Source organism: Phoenix dactylifera, chromosome 4, assembly GCF_051530095.1.
Source record: "Phoenix dactylifera cultivar Ajwa chromosome 4, Ajwa_hap1_PhDact_Kaust_v1.1, whole genome shotgun sequence".
Classification (NCBI taxonomy): domain Eukaryota; kingdom Viridiplantae; phylum Streptophyta; class Magnoliopsida; order Arecales; family Arecaceae; genus Phoenix; species Phoenix dactylifera.
Window position 1 is genome coordinate 34,842,554 of NC_143193.1, and position 14,906 is coordinate 34,857,459.

General features: G+C 48.7%; 36 non-coding genes and 1 pseudogene across 36 annotated transcripts; all 37 read right to left on the reverse strand.

The window, feature by feature from the left end:
- Positions 1-76: 76 nt before the first annotated feature.
- LOC148711200 (5S ribosomal RNA) lies at positions 77-195 on the reverse strand. The gene has a single exon (XR_015979326.2). It is a non-coding gene; the product is annotated as a 5S ribosomal RNA (ribosomal RNA).
- Positions 196-441: 246 nt separating this feature from the next.
- Positions 442-560, reverse strand: LOC148711201 (5S ribosomal RNA). Its single transcript, XR_015984965.2, has one exon. It is a non-coding gene; the product is annotated as a 5S ribosomal RNA (ribosomal RNA).
- Positions 561-807: 247 nt separating this feature from the next.
- Positions 808-926, reverse strand: LOC148711202 (5S ribosomal RNA; annotated as a pseudogene).
- A 246-nt stretch (positions 927-1,172) lies between these two features.
- Positions 1,173-1,291, reverse strand: LOC148711203 (5S ribosomal RNA). Its single transcript, XR_015978368.1, has one exon. It is a non-coding gene; the product is annotated as a 5S ribosomal RNA (ribosomal RNA).
- Positions 1,292-1,537: 246 nt separating this feature from the next.
- LOC148711204 (5S ribosomal RNA) lies at positions 1,538-1,656 on the reverse strand. The gene has a single exon (XR_016405871.1). It is a non-coding gene; the product is annotated as a 5S ribosomal RNA (ribosomal RNA).
- Positions 1,657-1,902: 246 nt separating this feature from the next.
- On the reverse strand, positions 1,903-2,021 carry LOC148711205 (5S ribosomal RNA). Its single transcript, XR_016404243.1, has one exon. It is a non-coding gene; the product is annotated as a 5S ribosomal RNA (ribosomal RNA).
- Positions 2,022-2,267: 246 nt separating this feature from the next.
- Positions 2,268-2,386, reverse strand: LOC148711206 (5S ribosomal RNA). Its single transcript, XR_015982883.2, has one exon. It is a non-coding gene; the product is annotated as a 5S ribosomal RNA (ribosomal RNA).
- A 247-nt stretch (positions 2,387-2,633) lies between these two features.
- Positions 2,634-2,752, reverse strand: LOC148711207 (5S ribosomal RNA). The gene has a single exon (XR_016400620.1). It is a non-coding gene; the product is annotated as a 5S ribosomal RNA (ribosomal RNA).
- Positions 2,753-3,000: 248 nt separating this feature from the next.
- Positions 3,001-3,119, reverse strand: LOC148711208 (5S ribosomal RNA). The gene has a single exon (XR_015979236.2). It is a non-coding gene; the product is annotated as a 5S ribosomal RNA (ribosomal RNA).
- Positions 3,120-3,366: 247 nt separating this feature from the next.
- Positions 3,367-3,485, reverse strand: LOC148711209 (5S ribosomal RNA). Its single transcript, XR_015982884.2, has one exon. It is a non-coding gene; the product is annotated as a 5S ribosomal RNA (ribosomal RNA).
- Positions 3,486-3,731: 246 nt separating this feature from the next.
- On the reverse strand, positions 3,732-3,850 carry LOC148711210 (5S ribosomal RNA). Its single transcript, XR_015979379.2, has one exon. It is a non-coding gene; the product is annotated as a 5S ribosomal RNA (ribosomal RNA).
- A 248-nt stretch (positions 3,851-4,098) lies between these two features.
- LOC148711211 (5S ribosomal RNA) lies at positions 4,099-4,217 on the reverse strand. The gene has a single exon (XR_015978590.2). It is a non-coding gene; the product is annotated as a 5S ribosomal RNA (ribosomal RNA).
- Positions 4,218-4,464: 247 nt separating this feature from the next.
- On the reverse strand, positions 4,465-4,583 carry LOC148711212 (5S ribosomal RNA). The gene has a single exon (XR_015981464.2). It is a non-coding gene; the product is annotated as a 5S ribosomal RNA (ribosomal RNA).
- A 247-nt stretch (positions 4,584-4,830) lies between these two features.
- LOC148711213 (5S ribosomal RNA) lies at positions 4,831-4,949 on the reverse strand. Its single transcript, XR_015982885.1, has one exon. It is a non-coding gene; the product is annotated as a 5S ribosomal RNA (ribosomal RNA).
- A 248-nt stretch (positions 4,950-5,197) lies between these two features.
- On the reverse strand, positions 5,198-5,316 carry LOC148711214 (5S ribosomal RNA). The gene has a single exon (XR_016404836.1). It is a non-coding gene; the product is annotated as a 5S ribosomal RNA (ribosomal RNA).
- Positions 5,317-5,562: 246 nt separating this feature from the next.
- LOC148711215 (5S ribosomal RNA) lies at positions 5,563-5,681 on the reverse strand. The gene has a single exon (XR_016405024.1). It is a non-coding gene; the product is annotated as a 5S ribosomal RNA (ribosomal RNA).
- A 246-nt stretch (positions 5,682-5,927) lies between these two features.
- LOC148711216 (5S ribosomal RNA) lies at positions 5,928-6,046 on the reverse strand. Its single transcript, XR_015982886.2, has one exon. It is a non-coding gene; the product is annotated as a 5S ribosomal RNA (ribosomal RNA).
- Positions 6,047-6,294: 248 nt separating this feature from the next.
- On the reverse strand, positions 6,295-6,413 carry LOC148711222 (5S ribosomal RNA). Its single transcript, XR_015978592.1, has one exon. It is a non-coding gene; the product is annotated as a 5S ribosomal RNA (ribosomal RNA).
- Positions 6,414-6,660: 247 nt separating this feature from the next.
- LOC148711223 (5S ribosomal RNA) lies at positions 6,661-6,779 on the reverse strand. Its single transcript, XR_015979816.2, has one exon. It is a non-coding gene; the product is annotated as a 5S ribosomal RNA (ribosomal RNA).
- A 247-nt stretch (positions 6,780-7,026) lies between these two features.
- On the reverse strand, positions 7,027-7,145 carry LOC148711224 (5S ribosomal RNA). The gene has a single exon (XR_015977869.1). It is a non-coding gene; the product is annotated as a 5S ribosomal RNA (ribosomal RNA).
- A 1,703-nt stretch (positions 7,146-8,848) lies between these two features.
- Positions 8,849-8,967, reverse strand: LOC149756474 (5S ribosomal RNA). The gene has a single exon (XR_016400641.1). It is a non-coding gene; the product is annotated as a 5S ribosomal RNA (ribosomal RNA).
- A 247-nt stretch (positions 8,968-9,214) lies between these two features.
- Positions 9,215-9,333, reverse strand: LOC149756475 (5S ribosomal RNA). Its single transcript, XR_016406570.1, has one exon. It is a non-coding gene; the product is annotated as a 5S ribosomal RNA (ribosomal RNA).
- A 246-nt stretch (positions 9,334-9,579) lies between these two features.
- Positions 9,580-9,698, reverse strand: LOC149756476 (5S ribosomal RNA). The gene has a single exon (XR_016404244.1). It is a non-coding gene; the product is annotated as a 5S ribosomal RNA (ribosomal RNA).
- A 246-nt stretch (positions 9,699-9,944) lies between these two features.
- Positions 9,945-10,063, reverse strand: LOC148709056 (5S ribosomal RNA). Its single transcript, XR_015982224.1, has one exon. It is a non-coding gene; the product is annotated as a 5S ribosomal RNA (ribosomal RNA).
- A 246-nt stretch (positions 10,064-10,309) lies between these two features.
- LOC148709057 (5S ribosomal RNA) lies at positions 10,310-10,428 on the reverse strand. The gene has a single exon (XR_015982225.2). It is a non-coding gene; the product is annotated as a 5S ribosomal RNA (ribosomal RNA).
- Positions 10,429-10,674: 246 nt separating this feature from the next.
- LOC148711230 (5S ribosomal RNA) lies at positions 10,675-10,793 on the reverse strand. Its single transcript, XR_015982891.1, has one exon. It is a non-coding gene; the product is annotated as a 5S ribosomal RNA (ribosomal RNA).
- A 246-nt stretch (positions 10,794-11,039) lies between these two features.
- Positions 11,040-11,158, reverse strand: LOC148711231 (5S ribosomal RNA). The gene has a single exon (XR_015982892.1). It is a non-coding gene; the product is annotated as a 5S ribosomal RNA (ribosomal RNA).
- A 246-nt stretch (positions 11,159-11,404) lies between these two features.
- LOC148711232 (5S ribosomal RNA) lies at positions 11,405-11,523 on the reverse strand. Its single transcript, XR_015982893.2, has one exon. It is a non-coding gene; the product is annotated as a 5S ribosomal RNA (ribosomal RNA).
- A 246-nt stretch (positions 11,524-11,769) lies between these two features.
- On the reverse strand, positions 11,770-11,888 carry LOC148711233 (5S ribosomal RNA). The gene has a single exon (XR_015982894.2). It is a non-coding gene; the product is annotated as a 5S ribosomal RNA (ribosomal RNA).
- A 246-nt stretch (positions 11,889-12,134) lies between these two features.
- Positions 12,135-12,253, reverse strand: LOC148709040 (5S ribosomal RNA). The gene has a single exon (XR_015982220.2). It is a non-coding gene; the product is annotated as a 5S ribosomal RNA (ribosomal RNA).
- A 246-nt stretch (positions 12,254-12,499) lies between these two features.
- On the reverse strand, positions 12,500-12,618 carry LOC148709041 (5S ribosomal RNA). The gene has a single exon (XR_015978579.2). It is a non-coding gene; the product is annotated as a 5S ribosomal RNA (ribosomal RNA).
- A 246-nt stretch (positions 12,619-12,864) lies between these two features.
- Positions 12,865-12,983, reverse strand: LOC148709042 (5S ribosomal RNA). Its single transcript, XR_015978580.2, has one exon. It is a non-coding gene; the product is annotated as a 5S ribosomal RNA (ribosomal RNA).
- A 247-nt stretch (positions 12,984-13,230) lies between these two features.
- Positions 13,231-13,349, reverse strand: LOC148709043 (5S ribosomal RNA). The gene has a single exon (XR_015982222.2). It is a non-coding gene; the product is annotated as a 5S ribosomal RNA (ribosomal RNA).
- A 246-nt stretch (positions 13,350-13,595) lies between these two features.
- On the reverse strand, positions 13,596-13,714 carry LOC148709044 (5S ribosomal RNA). The gene has a single exon (XR_015981083.2). It is a non-coding gene; the product is annotated as a 5S ribosomal RNA (ribosomal RNA).
- Positions 13,715-13,960: 246 nt separating this feature from the next.
- Positions 13,961-14,079, reverse strand: LOC148709045 (5S ribosomal RNA). Its single transcript, XR_015978581.2, has one exon. It is a non-coding gene; the product is annotated as a 5S ribosomal RNA (ribosomal RNA).
- Positions 14,080-14,325: 246 nt separating this feature from the next.
- LOC148709046 (5S ribosomal RNA) lies at positions 14,326-14,444 on the reverse strand. The gene has a single exon (XR_015977866.2). It is a non-coding gene; the product is annotated as a 5S ribosomal RNA (ribosomal RNA).
- Positions 14,445-14,690: 246 nt separating this feature from the next.
- Positions 14,691-14,809, reverse strand: LOC148709069 (5S ribosomal RNA). Its single transcript, XR_015978167.2, has one exon. It is a non-coding gene; the product is annotated as a 5S ribosomal RNA (ribosomal RNA).
- Between the last annotated feature and the right edge of the window lie 97 nt (positions 14,810-14,906).

Sequence of the window (14,906 nt, forward strand, 5' to 3'; positions counted from 1 at the left end):
GAAGAGGAAAAGCCAAAAGCCGAAAAATTAAAAATAAATATTATCAAAAAATAAAAAAGTGGGCAAAAAATAAAAAGGGGTGCAAGACGAGGACTTCCCAGGGGGTCACCCATCCTAGTACTACTCTCGCCCAAGCACGCTTAACTCCGGAGTTCTGATGGGATCCGGTGCATTAGGGCTGGTATGATCGCACCCATGACATGCCCATCGAAACACCCTTTTATGACAAAGCAGCAGACCTCGACGGCCTGAGACATTCGCGCTGCCGGGGCCGTTCTGGCGTAGGATTCAACGCGCTGTTCCGCTATGCGGCATGGCACCGCGAGTCTCCGGACTCAGTTTATTTTCGGGGGAAAAAAATTATCCGAAGAGGAAAAGCCAAAAGCCAAAAAATTAAAAATAAATGTTATCAAAAAATAAAAAAGCGGGCAAAAAATAAAAGGGGTGCAACACGAGGACTTCCCAGGGGGTCACCCATCCTAGTACTACTCTCGCCCAAGCACGCTTAACTGCGGAGTTCTGATGGGATCCGGTGCATTAGTGCTGGTATGATCGCACCCATGATATGCCCTTCAAAACTCCCTTTTATGACAAAGCAGCAGACCTCGACGGCCCGAGACATTCACGCTGCCGGGGCCGTTCTGGCGTAGGATTCAACGCGCTGGTCCCGCTATGCGGCATGGCACCGCTAGTCTCCGGACTCAGTTTATTGTCGGGGAAAAAAAATTATCCGAAGAGGAAAAGCCAAAAGCCAAAAAATTAAAAATAAATATTATCAAAAAATAAAAAAGCGGGCAAAAAATAAAAAGGGTGCAACACGAGGACTTCCTAGGGGGTCACCCATCCTATTACTTCTCTCGCCCAAGCACGCTTAACTGCGGAGTTATGATGGGATCCGGTGCATTAGTGCTGGTATGATCGCACCCATGACATGCCCTTCGAAACTCCCTTTTATGACAAAGCAGCAGACCGCGACGGCCCGAGACATTCGCGCTGCCGGGGCCGTTCTGGCGTAGGATTCAACGCGCTGTTCCGCTATGCAGCATGGCACCGCCAGTCTCCGGACTCAGTTTTTTTTCGAGAAAAAAAAATTATCCGAAGAGGAAAAGCCAAAAGCCGAAAAATTAAAAATAAATATTATCAAAAAATAAAAAAGCGGGCAAAAAATAAAAAGGGTGCAACACGAGGACTTCCCAGGGGGTCACCCATCCTAGTACTACTCTCGCCCAGGCACGCTTAACTGCGGAGTTCTGATCGGATCCGGTGCATTAGTGCTGGTATGATCGCACCCATGACATGCCCTTCGAAACTCCCTTTTATGACAAAGCAGCAGATCTCGACGGCCCGAGGCATTCGCGCTGCCGGGGCCGTTCTGGCGTAGGATTCAACGCGCTGTTCCGCTATGCGGCATGGCACCGCGAGTCTCCGGACTCAGTTTATTTTCGGGGGAAAAAAATTATCCGAAGAGGAAAAGCCAAAAGCCGAAAAATTAAAAATAAATATTATCAAAAAATAAAAAAGCGGGCAAAAAATAAAAGGGGTGCAACACGAGGACTTCCCAGGGGGTCACCCATCCTAGTACTACTCTCGCCCAAGCACGCTTAACTGCGGAGTTATGATGGGATCCGGTGCATTAGTGCTGGTATGATCGCACCCATGACATGCCCTTCGAAACTCCCTTTTATGACAAAGCAGCAGACCGCGACGGCCCGAGACATTCGCGCTGCCGGGGCCGTTCTGGCGTAGGATTCAACGCGCTGTTCCGCTATGCAGCATGGCACCGCCAGTCTCCGGACTCAGTTTATTTTCGAGAAAAAAAAATTATCCGAAGAGGAAAAGCCAAAAGCCGAAAAATTAAAAATAAATATTATCAAAAAATAAAAAAGCGGGCAAAAAATAAAAAGGGTGCAACACGAGGACTTCCCAGGGGGTCACCCATCCTAGTACTACTCTCGCCCAAGCACGCTTAACTGCGGAGTTCTGATCGGATCCGGTGCATTAGTGCTGGTATGATCGCACCCATGACATGCCCTTCGAAACTCCCTTTTATGACAAAGCAGCAGATCTCGACGGCCCGAGGCATTCGCGCTGCCGGGGCCGTTCTGGCGTAGGATTCAACGCGCTGTTCCGCTATGCGGCATGGCACCGCGAGTCTCCGGACTCAGTTTATTTTCGGGGGAAAAAAATTATCCGAAGAGGAAAAGCCAAAAGCCGAAAAATTAAAAATAAATATTATCAAAAAATAAAAAAGCGGGTAAAAAATAAAAGGGGTGCAACACGAGGACTTCCCAGGAGGTCACCCATCCTAGTACTACTCTCGCCCAAGCACGCTTAACTGCGGAGTTCTGATGGGATCCGGTGCATTAGTGCTGGTATGATCGCACCCATGACATGCCCATCGAAACTCCCTTTTATGACAAAGCAGCAGACCTCGACGGCCCGAGACATTCGCGCCGCCGGGGCCGTTCTGGCGTAGGATTCAACGCGCTGGTCCCGCTATGCGGCATGGCACCGCCAGTCTCCGGACTCAGTTTATTTTCAGGGAAAAAAAATTATCCGAAGAGGAAAAGCCAAAAGCCGAAAAATTAAAAATAAATATTATCAAAAAATAAAAAAGCGGGCAAAAAATAAAAGGGGTGCAACACGAGGACTTCCCAGGGGGTCACCCATCCTAGTACTACTCTCGCCCAAGCACGCTTAACTGCGGAGTTCTGATGGGATCCGGTGCATTAGTGCTGGTATGATCGCACCCATGACATGCCCTTCGAAACTCCCTTTTATGACAAAGCAGCAGACCTCGACGGCCCGAGACATTCACGCCGCCGGGGCCGTTCTGGCGTAGGATTCAACGCGCTGGTCCCGCTATGCGGCATGGCACCGCCAGTCTCCGGACTCAGTTTATTTTCAGGGAAAAAAAATTATCCGAAGAGGAAAAGCCAAAAGCCGAAAAATTAAAAATAAATATTATCAAAAAATAAAAAAGTGGAGAAAAAAATAAAAAGGGTGCAACACGAGGACTTCCCAGGGGGTCACCCATCCTAGTACTACTCTCGCCCAAGCACGCTTAACTGCGGAGTTTTGATGGGATCCGATGCATTAGTGCTGGTATGATCGCACCCATGACATGCCCTTCGAAACTCCCTTTTATGACAAAGCAGCAGACCTCGACGGCCCGAGATATTCGCGCTGCCGGGGCCGTTCTGGCGTAGGATTCAACGCGCTGTTCCGCTATGCGGCATGGCACCGCGAGTCTCCGGACTCAGTTTATTTTCGGGGGAAAAAAATTATCCGAAGAGGAAAAGCCAAAAGCCGAAAAATTAAAAATAAATATTATCAAAAAATAAAAAAGTGGAGAAAAAAATAAAAAGGGTGCAACACGAGGACTTCCCAGGGGGTCACCCATCCTAGTACTACTCTCGCCCAAGCACGCTTAACTGCGGAGTTTTGATGGGATCCGGTGCATTAGTGCTGGTATGATCGCACCCATGACATGCCCTTCGAAACTCCCTTTTATGACAAAGCAGCAGATCTCGACGGCCCGAGGCATTCGCGCTGCCGGGGCCGTTCTGGCGTAGGATTCAACGCGCTGTTCCGCTATGCGGCATGGCACCGCGAGTCTCCGGACTCAGTTTATTTTCGGGGGAAAAAAAGTATCCGAAGAGGAAAAGCCAAAAGCCGAAAAATTAAAAATAAATATTATCAAAAAATAAAAAAGCGGGCAAAAAATAAAAGGGGTGCAACACGAGGACTTCCCAGGGGGTCACCCATCCTAGTACTACTCTCGCCCAAGCACGCTTAACTGCGGAGTTCTGATGGGATCCGGTGCATTAGTGCTAGTATGATCGCACCCATGACATGCCCATCGAAACTCTCTTTTATGACAAAGCAGCAGACCTCGACGGCCCGAGACATTCGCGCCGCCGGGGCCGTTCTGGCGTAGGATTCAACGCGCTGGTCCCGCTATGCGGCATGGCACCGCCAGTCTCCGGACTCAGTTTATTTTCAGGGAAAAAAAATTATCCGAAGAGGAAAAGCCAAAAGCCGAAAAATTAAAAATAAATATTATCAAAAAATAAAAAAGTGGAGAAAAAAATAAAAAGGGTGCATCACGAGGACTTCCCAGGGGGTCACCCATCCTAGTACTACTCTCGCCCAAGCACGCTTAACTGCGGAGTTTTGATGGGATCCGGTGCATTAGTGCTGGTATGATCGCACCCATGACATGCCCTTCGAAACTCCCTTTTATGACAAAGCAGCAGACCTCGACGGCCCGAGATATTCGCGCTGCCGGGGCCGTTCTGGCGTAGGATTCAACGCGCTGTTCCGCTATGCGGCATGGCACCGCGAGTCTCCGGACTCAGTTTATTTTCGGGGGAAAAAAATTATCCGAAGAGGAAAAGCCAAAAGCCGAAAAATTAAAAATAAATATTATCAAAAAATAAAAAAGTGGAGAAAAAAATAAAAAGGGTGCAACACGAGGACTTCCCAGGGGGTCACCCATCCTAGTACTACTCTCGCCCAAGCACGCTTAACTGCGGAGTTTTGATGGGATCCGGTGCATTAGTGCTGGTATGATCGCACCCATGACAAGCCCATCGAAACTCCCTTTTATGACAAAGCAGCAGACCTCGACGGCCCGAGACATTCGCGCCGCCGGGGCCGTTCTGGCGTAGGATTCAACGCGCTGGTCCCGCTATGCGGCATGGCACCGCCAGTCTCCGGACTCAGTTTATTTTCGGGGGAAAAAAATTATCCGAAGAGGAAAAGCCAAAAGCCGAAAAATTAAAAATAAATATTATCAAAAAATAAAAAAGCGGGCAAAAAATAAATGGGGTGCAACACGAGGACTTCCCAGGGGGTCACCCATCCTAGTACTACTCTCGCCCAAGCACGCTTAACTGCGGAGTTCTGATGGGATCCGGTGCATTAGTGCTGGTATGATCGCACCCATGACATGCCCATCGAAACTCTCTTTTATGACAAAGCAGCAGACCTCGACGGCCCGAGACATTCGCGCCGCCGGGGCCGTTCTGGCGTAGGATTCAACGCGCTGGTCCCGCTATGCGGCATGGCACCGCCAGTCTCCGGACTCAGTTTATTTTCAGGGAAAAAAAATTATCCGAAGAGGAAAAGCCAAAAGCCGAAAAATTAAAAATAAATATTATCAAAAAATAAAAAAGTGGAGAAAAAAATAAAAAGGGTGCAACACGAGGACTTCCCAGGGGGTCACCCATCCTAGTACTACTCTCGCCCAAGCACGCTTAACTGCGGAGTTTTGATGGGATCCGGTGCATTAGTGCTGGTATGATCGCACCCATGACATGCCCTTCGAAACTCCCTTTTATGACAAAGCAGCAGACCTCGACGGCCCGAGATATTCGCGCTGCCGGGGCCGTTCTGGCGTAGGATTCAACGCGCTGTTCCGCTATGCGGCATGGCACCGCGAGTCTCCGGACTCAGTTTATTTTCGGGAGAAAAAAATTATCCGAAGAGGAAAAGCCAAAAGCCGAAAAATTAAAAATAAATATTATCAAAAAATAAAAAAGCGGGCAAAAAATAAAAAGGGTGCAACACGAGGACTTCCCAGGGGGTCACCCATCCTAGTACTACTCTCGCCCAAGCACCCTTAACTGCGGAGTTCTGATCGGATCCGGTGCATTAGTGCTGGTATGATCGCACCCATGACATGCCCTTCGAAACTCCCTTTTATGACAAAGCAGCAGATCTCGACGGCCCGAGGCATTCGCGCTGCCGGGGCTGTTCTGGCGTAGGATTCAACGCGCTGTTCCGCTATGCGGCATGGCACCGCGAGTCTCCGGACTCAGTTTATTTTCGGGGGAAAAAAATTATCCGAAGAGGAAAAGCCAAAAGCCGAAAAATTAAAAATAAATATTATCAAAAAATAAAAAAGCGGGCAAAAAATAAAAGGGGTGCAACACAAGGACTTCCCAGGGGGTCACCCATCCTAGTACTACTCTCGCCCAAGCACGCTTAACTGCGGAGTTCTGATGGGATCCGGTGCATTAGTGCTGGTATGATCGCACCCATGACATGCCCATCGAAACTCTCTTTTATGACAAAGCAGCAGACCTCGACGGCCCGAGACATTCGCGCCGCCGGGGCCGTTCTGGCGTAGGATTCAACGCGCTGGTCCCGCTATGCGGCATGGCACCGCCAGTCTCCGGACTCAGTTTATTTTCAGGGAAAAAAAATTATCCGAAGAGGAAAAGCCAAAAGCCGAAAAATTAAAAATAAATATTATCAAAAAATAAAAAAGTGGAGAAAAAAATAAAAAGGGTGCAACACGAGGACTTCCCAGGGGGTCACCCATCCTAGTACTACTCTCGCCCAAGCACGCTTAACTGCGGAGTTTTGATGGGATCCGGTGCATTAGTGCTGGTATGATCGCACCCATGACATGCCCTTCGAAACTCCCTTTTATGACAAAGCAGCAGACCTCGACGGCCCGAGATATTCGCGCTGCCGGGGCCGTTCTGGCGTAGGATTCAACGCGCTGTTCCGCTATGCGGCATGGCACCGCGAGTCTCCGGACTCAGTTTATTTTCGGGGGAAAAAAATTATCCGAAGAGGAAAAGCCAAAAGCCGAAAAATTAAAAATAAATATTATCAAAAAATAAAAAAGTGGAGAAAAAAATAAAAAGGGTGCAACACGAGGACTTCCCAGGGGGTCACCCATCCTAGTACTACTCTCGCCCAAGCACGCTTAACTGCGGAGTTTTGATGGGATCCGGTGCATTAGTGCTGGTATGATCGCACCCATGACATGCCCTTCGAAAATCCCTTTTATGACAAAGCAGCAGACCTCGACGGCCCGAGATATTCGCGCTGCCGGGGCCTTTCTGGCGTAGGATTCAACGCGCTGTTCCGCTATGCGGCATGGCACCGCGAGTCTCCGGACTCAATTTATTTTCGGGAGAAAAAAATTATCCGAAGAGGAAAAGCCAAAAGCCGAAAAATTAAAAATAAATATTATCAAAAAATAAAAAAGTGGGCAAAAAATAAAAAGGGGTGCAACACGAGGACTTCCCAGGGGGTCACCCATCCTAGTACTACTCTCGCCCAAGCACGCTTAACTGCGGAGTTCTGATGGGATCCGGTGCATTAGGGCAGGTATGATCGCACCCATGACATGCCCATCGAAACGGAGAAAAATCCATTCTCTTCTTAGTTTAGTTGGCTTTGGTTTGCAGGTCAGGTCAGATAGAATTCCCTTCCCTTTCCTTCCGGGCTTTAGGCTTGGATAGTTAGAAATTCTATCTTGGGCGGTTGATTGCCTAAGTATGTCTCTCTTTGTTGTCGGCGTGAGAACAGTTGAGGGTTGCTTTTTTCTTCATTCATCGGATAAAGAGTATAAACGGAAACGGAGACATTAGACGCCAGCTTAGACCTTGGTAAGCGTTTCTTCTTCGAAACCTCAGCAGATATGGTTTTATAGGACGATTTGTCCAATCAGAAAGCAGAGAAGGATTCGAGAATCAACCACTCATCCTAGAAAAGAAAGGCAAGCAAAGCCCTCATCATCCTCTTTTGGGAAAATGTAGAATAATAGATTTCCGCTCACCTCGTGTACCTATCTATTCCTCTTCCTCGAGCCGACTCCCGCGAAGCGAATGAAGGGAAGCTCGAAGAGCTTTCTCCGCCAGCGGCTTATGTAGTGGTCGGCATTCCTACGTGCTCCGACTTCTTGGGCGAGGGACTCCATCGGGGACCGAAAAAGAGATGAAGAAAGAGCCTATTTCATGCATCCCTCCGGTCAAGATTTGTCGTCAAACCCTCCAACTCGAGATGTTTGGAAAAATAGTAGGAAATGCAGCCGGTCGGAGGAGGGGGCCAAAGACTCGGGATATCAGGGGATGGGATGGTTTCCCCTCCCCCGAACCCCCTCCCCTTCCTTAGGCTATGGAACGTTACCCCCCCAAAGCCCCCCTCGGGGGGGAATAGGAGGTAATTAAACTAGACGAAAGGCCGGGGGGCCCACCCCCCTAGGACAGTTAGAGTTACTGCCGCCGTTTACCGGGGCTTCCATTCAAAGCTTATCACACTTCTCCTTCCGACCTTCCAGCACCGGGCAGGTGTCAGACTCTATACATCGTGTTACCACTTAGCAGAGTCCTGTGTTTTTAATAAACAGTCGCTACCCCCTGGTATGTTCCAATTTTTGAGGAATTCCTCAAAAATACCAATTGCTTTATTTCTAGTTATCGGTCTTCTTCCGAAATGCGAATCATAGTATTCATTCTTATGGGAATGGGAATGAAAAACAAGAGAGACTTTTTCTAGAAATATGGACGAATGGAAGTTTCACTCCTAAGGAAGCACTTTATGAAGCTTCTCGTAATTTGATTGATTTATTTATTCCTTTTCTACATGCGGAGGAAGAGGACATTAATTTCGAAGAAAATAAAAACAGGTTTCCTCTACCCCTTTTTACCTTTCAAGATAGATTAACTAATCTAAAGAAAAACAAAAAAGGAAGACAGTAAGCGTCTTTATTATGGTCGTTTCATTCTGTACCCGCTTATGAAAGGTCAAGCCGATACCATAGGTATTGCCATGCGAAGGGCTTTACTTGGAGAAATAGAAGGAACATGTATCACACGACCCTTTTATGACAAAGCAGCAGACCTCGACGGCCCGAGACATTCGCGCTGCCGGGGCCGTTCTGGCGTAGGATTCAACGCGCTGTTCCGCTATGCGGCATGGCACCGCGAGTCTCCGGACTCAGTTTATTTTCGGGGGAAAAAAATTATCCGAAGAGGAAAAGCCAAAAGCCAAAAAATTAAAAATAAATGTTATCAAAAAATAAAAAAGCGGGCAAAAAATAAAAGGGGTGCAACACGAGGACTTCCCAGGGGGTCACCCATCCTAGTACTACTCTCGCCCAAGCACGCTTAACTGCGGAGTTCTGATGGGATCCGGTGCATTAGTGCTGGTATGATCGCACCCATGATATGCCCTTCGAAACTCCCTTTTATGACAAAGCAGCAGACCTCGACGGCCCGAGACATTCACGCTGCCGGGGCCGTTCTGGCGTAGGATTCAACGCGCTGGTCCCGCTATGCGGCATGGCACCGCCAGTCTCCGGACTCAGTTTATTGTCGGGGAAAAAAAATTATCCGAAGAGGAAAAGCCAAAAGCCAAAAAATTAAAAATAAATATTATCAAAAAATAAAAAAGCGGGCAAAAAATAAAAAGGGTGCAACACGAGGACTTCCCAGGGGGTCACCCATCCTAGTACTTCTCTCGCCCAAGCACGCTTAACTGCGGAGTTATGATGGGATCCGGTGCATTAGTGCTGGTATGATCGCACCCATGACATGCCCTTCGAAACTCCCTTTTATGACAAAGCAGCAGACCGCGACGGCCCGAGACATTCGCGCTGCCGGGGCCGTTCTGGCGTAGGATTCAACGCGCTGTTCCGCTATGCAGCATGGCACCGCCAGTCTCCGGACTCAGTTTATTTTCGAGAAAAAAAAATTATCCGAAGAGGTAAAGCCAAAAGCCGAAAAATTAAAAATAAATATTATCAAAAAATAAAAAAGCGGGCAAAAAATAAAAAGGGTGCAACACGAGGACTTCCCAGGGGGTCACCCATCCTAGTACTACTCTCGCCCAAGCACGCTTAACTGCGGAGTTCTGATCGGATCCGGTGCATTAGTGCTGGTATGATCGCACCCATGACATGCCCTTCGAAACTCCCTTTTATGACAAAGCAGCAGATCTCGACGGCCCGAGGCATTCGCGCTGCCGGGGCCGTTCTGGCGTAGGATTCAACGCGCTGTTCCGCTATGCGGCATGGCACCGCGAGTCTCCAGTCTCAGTTTATTTTCGGGGGAAAAAAATTATCCAAAGAGGAAAAGCCAAAAGCCAAAAAATTAAAAATAAATATTATCAAAAAATAAAAAAGCGGGCAAAAAATAAAAGGGGTGCAACACGAGGACTTCCCAGGGGGTCACCCATCCTAGTACTACTCTCGCCCAAGCACGCTTAACTGCGGAGTTCTGATGGGATCCGGTGCATTAGTGCTGGTATGATCGCACCCATGATATGCCCTTCGAAACTCCCTTTTATGACAAAGCAGCAGACCTCGACGGCCCGAGACATTCGCGCTGCCGGGGCCGTTCTGGCGTAGGATTCAACGCGCTGTTCCGCTATGCGGCATGGCACCGCCAGTCTCCGGACTCAGTTTATTTTCGGGGGGAAAAAATTATCCGAAGAGGAAAAGCCAAAAGCCAAAAAATTAAAAATAAATATTATCAAAAAATAAAAAAGCGGGCAAAAAATAAAAGGGGTGCAACACGAGGACTTCCCAGGGGGTCACCCATCCTAGTACTACTCTCGCCCAAGCACGCTTAACTGCGGAGTTCTGATGGGATCCGGTGCTTTAGTGCTGGTGTGATCGCACCCATGACATGCCCATCGAAACACCCTTTTATGACAAAGCAGTAGACCTCGACGGCCCGAGACATTCGCGCTGCCGGGGCCGTTCTGGCGTAGGATTCAACGCGCTGTTCCGCTATGCGGCATGGCACCGCGAGTCTCCGGACTCAGTTTATTTTCGGGGGAAAAAAATTATCCGAAGAGGAAAAGCCAAAAGCCGAAAAATTAAAAATAAATATTATCAAAAAATAAAAAAGCGGGCAAAAAATAAAAGGGGTGCAACACGAGGACTTCCCAGGGGGTCACCCATCCTAGTACTACTCTCGCCCAAGCACGCTTAACTGCGGAGTTCTGATGGGATCCGGTGCATTAGTGCTGGTATGATCGCACCCATGACATGCCCATCGAAACTCCCTTTTATGACAAAGCAGCAGACCTCGACGGCCCGAGACATTCGCGCTGCCGGGGCCGTTCTGGCGTAGGATTCAACGCGCTGTTCCGCTATGCGGCATGGCACCGCCAGTCTCCGGACTCAGTTTATTGTCGGGGGAAAAAAATTATCCGAAGAGGAAAAGACAAAAGCCAAAAAATAAAAAATAAATGTTATCAAAAAATAAAAAAGCGGGCAAAAAATAAAAGGGGTGCAACACGAGGACTTCCCAGGGGGTCACCCATCCTAGTACTACTCTCGCCCAAGCACGCTTAACTGCGGAGTTCTGATGGGATCCGGTGCATTAGTGCTGGTATGATCGCACCCAAGACATGCCCTTCGAAACTCCCTTTTATGACAAAGCAGCAGACCTCGACGGCCCGAGGCATTCGCGCTGCCGGGGCCGTTCTGGCGTAGGATTCAACACGCTGTTCCGCTATGCGGCATGGCACCGCCAGTCTCCGGACTCAGTTTATTTTCGGGGGAAAAAAATTATCCGAAGAGGAAAAGACAAAAGCCGAAAAATAAAAAATAAATGTTATCAAAAAATAAAAAAGCGGGCAAAAAATAAAAGGGGTGCAACACGAGGACTTCCCATGGGGTCACCCATCCTAGTACTACTCTCGCCCAAGCACGCTTAACTGCAGAGTTCTCATGGGATCCGGTGCATTAGTGCTGGTATGATCGCACCCATGACATGCCCTTCGAAACTCCCTTTTATGACAAAGCAGCAGACCTCGACGGCCCGAGACATTCGCGCTGCCGGGGCCGTTCTGGCGTATGATTCAACGCGCTGTTCCGCTATGCGGCATGGCACCGCCAGTCTCCGGACTCAGTTTATTTTCGGGGGGAAAAAATTATCCGAAGAGGAAAAGCCAAAAGCCAAAAAATTAAAAATAAATATTATCAAAAAATAAAAAAGCGGGCAAAAAATAAAAAGGGTGCAACACGAGGACTTCCCAGGGGGTCACCCATCCTAGTACTTCTCTCGCCCAAGCACGCTTAACTGCGGAGTTATGATGGGATCCGGTGCATTAGTGCTGGTATGATCGCAGCCATGACATGCCCTTCGAAACTCCCTTTTATGACAAAGCAGCAGACCGCGACGGCCCGAGACATTCGCGCTGCCGGGGCCGTTCTGGCGTAGGATTCAACGCGCTGTTCCGCTATGCGGCATGGCACCGCCAGTCTCCGGACTCAGTTTATTGTCGGAGGAAAAAAATTATCCGAAGAGGAAAAGCCAAAAGCCGAAAAATTAAAAATAAATATTATCAAAAAATGAAAAAGCGGGCAAAAAATAAAAAGGGTGCAACACGAGGACTTCCCAGGGGGTCACCCATCCTAGTACTACTCTCGCCCAAGCACGCTTAACTGCGGAGTTCTGATGGGATCCGGTGCATTAGTGCTGGTATGATCGCACCTAAGACATGCCCTTCGAAACTCCCTTTTAATACAAAGCAGCAGACCTCGACGGCCCGAGACATTCGCGCTGCCGGGGCCGTTCTGGCGTATGATTCAACGCGCTGTTCCGCTATGCGGCATGGCACCGCCAGTCTCCGGACTCAGTTTATTTTCGGGGGGAAAAAATTATCCGAAGAGGAAAAGCCAAAAGCCAAAAAATTAAAAATAAATATTATCAAAAAATAAAAAAGCGGGCAAAAAATAAAAGGGGTGCAACACGAGGACTTCCCAGGGGGTCACCCATCCTAGTACTACTCTCGCCCAAGCACGCTTAACTGCGGAGTTCTGATGGGATCCGGTGCATTAGTGCTGGTATGATCGCACCCATGACATGCCCATCGAATCACCCTTTTATGACAAAGCAGTAGACCTCGACGGCCCGAGACATTCGCGCTGCCGGGGCCGTTCTGGCGTAGGATTCAACGCGCTGTTCCGCTATGCGGCATCGCACCGCGAGTCTCCGGACTCAGTTTATTTTCGGAGGAAAAAAATTATCCGAAGAGGAAAAGCCAAAAGCCGAAAAATTAAAAATAAATGTTATCAAAAAATAAAAAAGCGGGCAAAAAATAAAAGGGGTGCAACACGAGGACTTCCCAGGGGGTCACCCATCCTAGTACTACTCTCGCCCAAGCACGCTTAACTGCGAAGTTCTGATGGGATCCGGTGCATTAGTGCTGGTATGATCGCACCCATGATATGCCCTTCGAAACTCCCTTTTATGACAAAGCAGCAGACCTCGACGGCCCGAGACATTCGCGCTGCCGGGGCCGTTCTGGCGTAGGATTCAACGCGCTGGTCCCGCTATGCGGCATGGCACCGCCAGTCTCCGGACTCAGTTTATTGTCGGGGAAAAAAAATTATCCGAAGAGGAAAAGCCAAAAGCCAAAAAATTAAAAATAAATATTATCAAAAAATAAAAAAGCGGGCAAAAAATAAAAATGGTGCAACACGAAGACTTTCCAGGGGGTCACCCATCCTAGTACTACTCTCGCCCAAGCACGCTTAACTGCGGAGTTCTGATGGGATCCGGTGCATTAGTGCTGGTATGATCGCACCCAAGACATGCCCTTCGAAACTCCCTTTTATGACAAAGCAGCAGACCTCGACGGCCCGAGACATTCGCGCTGCCGGGGCCGTTCTGGCGTAGGATTCAACGCGCTGTTCCGCTATGCGGCATGGCACCGCCAGTCTCCGGACTCAGTTTATTTTCGGGGGAAAAAAATTATCCGAAGAGGAAAAGACAAAAGCCGAAAAATAAAAAATAAATGTTATCAAAAAATAAAAAAGCGGGCAAAAAATAAAAGGGGTGCAACACGAGGACTTCCCATGGGGTCACCCATCCTAGTACTACTCTCGCCCAAGCACGCTTAACTGCAGAGTTCTCATGGGATCCGGTGCATTAGTGCTGGTATGATCGCACCCATGACATGCCCTTCGAAACTCCCTTTTATGACAAAGCAGCAGACCTCGACGGCCCGAGACATTCGTGCTGCCGGGGCCGTTCTGGCGTATGATTCAACGCGCTGTTCCGCTATGCGGCATGGCACCGCCAGTCTCCGGACTCAGTTTATTTTCGGGGGGAAAAAATTATCCGAAGAGGAAAAGCCAAGAGCCAAAAAATTAAAAATAAATATTATCAAAAAATAAAAAAGCGGGCAAAAAATAAAAAGGGTGCAACACGAGGACTTCCCAGGGGGTCACCCATCCTAGTACTTCTCTCGCCCAAGCACGCTTAACTGCGGAGTTATGATGGGATCCGGTGCATTAGTGCTGGTATGATCGCAGCCATGACATGCCCTTCGAAACTCCCTTTTATGACAAAGCAGCAGACCGCGACGGCCCGAGACATTCGCGCTGCCGGGGCCGTTCTGGCGTAGGATTCAACGCGCTGTTCCGCTATGCGGCATGGCACCGCGAGTCTCCGGACTCAGTTTATTTTCGGAGGAAAAAAATTATCCGAAGAGGAAAAGCCAAAAGCCGAAAAATTAAAAATAAATGTTATCAAAAAATAAAAAAGCGGGCAAAAAATAAAAGGGGTGCAACACGAGGACTTCCCAGGGGGTCACCCATCCTAGTACTACTCTCGCCCAAGCACGCTTAACTGCGGAGTTCTGATGGGATCCGGTGCATTAGTGCTGGTATGATCGCACCCAAGACATGCCCTTCGAAACTCCCTTTTATGACAAAGCAGCAGACCTCGACGGCCCGAGACATTCGCGCTGCCGGGGCCGTTCTGGCGTAGGATTCAACGCGCTGTTCCGCTATGCGGCATGGCACCGCCAGTCTCCGGACTCAGTTTATTTTCGGGGGAAAAAAATTATCCGAAGAGGAAAAGACAAAAGCCGAAAAATTAAAAATAAATATTATCAAAAAATAAAAAAGCGGGCAAAAAATAAAAAGGGTGCAACACGAGGACTTCCCAGGGGGTCACCCATCCTAGTACTTCTCTCGCCCAAGCACGCTTAACTGCGGAGTTATGATGGGATCCGGTGCATTAGTGCTGGTATGATCGCAGCCATGACATGCCCTTCGAAACTCCCTTTTATGACAAAGCAGCAGACCGCGACGGCCCGAGACATTCGCGCTGCCGGGGCCGTTCTGGCGTAGGATTCAA